General features: G+C 37.0%; 1 long non-coding RNA gene across 1 annotated transcript in view; it reads left to right on the plus strand.

Moving 5' to 3' along the window:
• The first annotated feature begins 458 nt into the window (after window positions 1–458).
• The window catches only part of LOC106514267 (uncharacterized), a 15,243-nt gene continuing 11,929 nt past the window's right edge, over window positions 459–3,772 (plus strand). The window contains exons 1-2 of the long non-coding RNA XR_001309874.1: window positions 459–541; window positions 870–957. This is a non-coding gene — a long non-coding RNA (uncharacterized LOC106514267). The remainder of the gene's footprint in view (window positions 542–869; window positions 958–3,772) is intronic.

Below are 3,772 nucleotides of genomic sequence, written 5' to 3' on the forward strand. Positions count from 1 at the left end.
TTTGTGCGTCTGTGTTTTGTGCCGCTGCTGCAAGATGTCAGCTTTAATCGTTTTCCTTCTTCAGTTGAAGGTCAGTTTACTCCTCTAATGAGTTACTGTGAGGATTTACAACACCAGCGATAACAGAGCATGTTATGTTTTTGCTCTGGTCTCAAATGTGAATCAACCTGTACATTTTAAGGAGACAAATGAACTCTAACTCTTTAAGGTGGTGCCAGCCTAGCRATATTATGATTAATCTTTTAAAATGGAATTCACTTTTTTGTACTGTTTTTGATTGTTTTGAAGGACTGAACTAATGCATCTTGCACATTGCAAAAAAAAGATATGAAAAGTGATTTTTTTTTTCAAGTGCTGAAAGAAACATAGAGACAAACTGAGATTTCTGCAAAATATAGGCCAAACAGAAAGTCTATTTTCTGCAGGGTTTTGTTCGWGGTTCCACTGAGGAAGCCCAGCGCAGAGTGGGCCTACAGCCAACTGGGATGAATTCTTGGGTGGAACCTAAACAGATGGGAAATAGTATAAAGGTGAATACAAGGTCAGTGTGAGCCTCGCTGATAATGCTGTGGGCACTGCTCAGAGCCGTGTTTTAAAAGTTGACTTAAGAAAACAGATTGTGTGGTCAGAGTAAACTCTTAAGACCATATTGGGCCATTTTTTCTCTTTCCTCCCCAAGCTTCCTTTTGTCTATATAGCCACAGGCAGAAGCAGCAGACACCAAATGGTCAAAAAAAACTTTTTTTCATTATGTTTGTCTGGAAATCTGCAGAACGGGGGTGTTGATTTGCAGCGGGTGGTTTCTTCTTTGTCCCCCTTTTTTGTTTCATTTTTTTTCTTTCCCTAACCCAGATTTTCATATTTAACAGGTTTGCTGAAGTAAACGCCAATCCTCCTGCACTTGGCTCAGACGGAAAAGGTTAAAGCTCTGTGAAATGCATGGGACCATCCTCCAAGGTAATTAAAATGATGAACTTTATCAATAAATCTATCCACATACTTATGTGGGATGCGTCAGTGAGCACAAACTGGGAGTACATTTGTTCATTAGTAAACACTTCATTTTGTGTGTTGTGACTGTGAAGGTAGAGGGGATCCTCTCTGTCCGGGTTGCAGTCATTTTTTTTTTGCCCCTCACCTCCACATCGCTGTAAAAACACTCGCTGTGGCTCGGCTAGATTAACAGAGAGCCCCCTAATGGAGTAATTACACTGAGGCAAACATCTATTTTTCACCTGTGCTCTGCCATTATTCTCTGTTCCCTATCCACTCCATTGGAAGTCACTTACTCTCCTTACAATGAGTTATCATTGACTGCCATTTAGGCGTTCTGGAGCAATTTGTCTTACTGAGGCCACGCACTGGCCTCATTGCAAAGAACAATCATTCTCCCTCCAATATATAAAACATTCATGGGGAAAAAAGGAAGAGAAAATGCCCCGCAAACAGATAGTGGAGAGTGGCTAATAGATACTATAAAGGTGACAGACAAGGAAAATAATGTAGGCGATTACTGGAGCAGGAACAAGCGTGCACCACCAGTACAAAAGCTTCAGGGACTATACCGCTGGAAAAAAAGAAAAAAAAAAGAAGGGAAAAAAATCCTTCACAAGACAAATGTGTTAAATGGGTAGTGTGGCAGCTACTGGTGGTGGTAATTGTTCGTTTTACAAACAAACCATAAATCCCAATCTAAATCTAAATTCTAAGCCTAATTTGCCATCATGATGCTTAACTTTATAGTTTTTATTTCACTTTTATCCCCTGGAAGAAAATCCATGTTATAGTTTAAAGCTTACTGTATAATCTTATTTCTGTTTCTCTTTTGTTTGTTTACCATGAGCTGTTATTGAATCATTTTAAGCTTCTTGAGCCTGTGTTAGTTTTCAGATTCAGAAAAAAAGCAGAATACACAGCTGAAGCGTTCCCTTAACTTAGATATCATTGCAAATTACTAAAAGTTTAAACTCATTTTTAGACAGCGTGCACATCTTTTATTCCTTACCGCTCCCTTTTGAACATACTTTTGTTCCTTACACAATCCTACAGCTAGTTCTAAATAATGCGGCTGTAAATCAGATTGACACAGCTCTCCTGAAGACAAACAATCCAGACCGAGGYGCCACCGCTGCCCTCAGTCCAACACGTGTCCCACTCAGTCTCACCAGCAAAGGGTTAACAGTGTTTCTAACTGAGTGTTTTGTTAGATTAGTCCCCCACTGCTTAACACAATGACAAATAACCATTATTCTTTTTCTTGCTCTGATAATCGGGACAACTTGAACATTTCTTACTAGCAGAAGTGAAACCATTAATCCTCAGTGATACTGCAGATAAGTGGTGACTTTGGAGTAATGGCCCTGTCACCTTTAAAAAGAGAAGGAGAGAAAATTTGAACAATTAAAACAAGATGGCCATTAAATTTTATGCATCCCGTTTTGTCATCAGGAGGGATCTGCCAGTGGTAATAGATTAAAATGTTAAATAAGGTTTTGTTCATAATGTATATTGAATGATATTCTCGGTAAAATGATAAACATAAATAGTTAACAATTGCCTGACTGATTAAACAGGTCATTTATTTATTTGCAATTTAAAACAAACAAATAAAAACAGTTAATTATGACAAGTCCTGTGCATATGTTGTACATTTGTGCTCAGAACAATGCTGACGGTTTCTTAGTCTCAATGAGTTTTTTTGTGTTTTGGGGCCCTTTTGAGGCAGTGCTTTGGTCTGTCAACAAAATAATACGATTCTAAACCCTTGTCCTCATGCATCTAGTCCAGGTAGAAAAATCAAAACGCAAAAAAAAAAAGCAAAGTAGGTCCTCTGGATGGGTTCTTCTTCAATAAAACGTTTTGTCTCTCCTCCAAGAGACTTCTTCAATCTCAGGAGTTTCAGGTGAACTCAGCCTTATAAGCGCTGTCTGCACATGGTGGACAAACAGGTTGGTCACATGCAAAAGAGGACCACCAGCCAAACAACAGATCATTATTGAAACTTTTTCAGTTTTGTGATTGCAGTTTGTAGGAATGACAAACTACTTATTAGCTAAAATGCATCATTAAAATCTCTCTGGTTAGCTTCTAATGCTAAGAAAATCTGTTATTGGTTTTTCATGGTTATGCTTTTCTGAGCTACGACAGTGTTGATTTCAGTTTAGTATGCAGTGATGACTGGTTATCTAGAGCTCTTTCTGTTTATGTCTATGTTTGTGGTGTACATGAATAGATGTTCTTTTATAGGTATAGTTCCATAAATAAAATTGTAAATTAGTGTAAACTAAAGGTCGATTGATACATCGGCCAGCTGATACTTTGGACCAATATTTGTATTTTTTTTTACTTAAATCGGCATCAACTGATACACGCTTGTTTGCCAATGCAATAAAAACAATCTTAATTTAAGATTCTATTTATTGTTATATATTTAAATGTTCCACATTGTTTGTTATCCATTGTTAATATCTTTTGTTTTGTTAATAAATGTATCTTTTTTTCTTTGAATTGAGACTTTATTATCATTGTTTAAGTTTTTTAAAATCGGCCCAAAAAATCGGCAGCACATATCGGTGATCAGTTAGACTGATGTCAAAGTAATCAGCATCGACATTGGCCTTTAAAAAATGGTATTTGTCAATATCTACTTTAAACCAATGTTTCTGCTTTTGTGGGATATAAACTGGCACAGAAAGTAAAAAAAAAGATTTATGTCTACAAGCCTTTATATAAGGCTGTCATTTATACAATATGCACATCTTGACTATATATA

This window comes from Austrofundulus limnaeus, unplaced genomic scaffold (assembly GCF_001266775.1).
Source record: "Austrofundulus limnaeus strain Quisiro unplaced genomic scaffold, Austrofundulus_limnaeus-1.0 Scaffold19, whole genome shotgun sequence".
NCBI classification, from domain to species: Eukaryota; Metazoa; Chordata; class Actinopteri; order Cyprinodontiformes; family Rivulidae; genus Austrofundulus; species Austrofundulus limnaeus.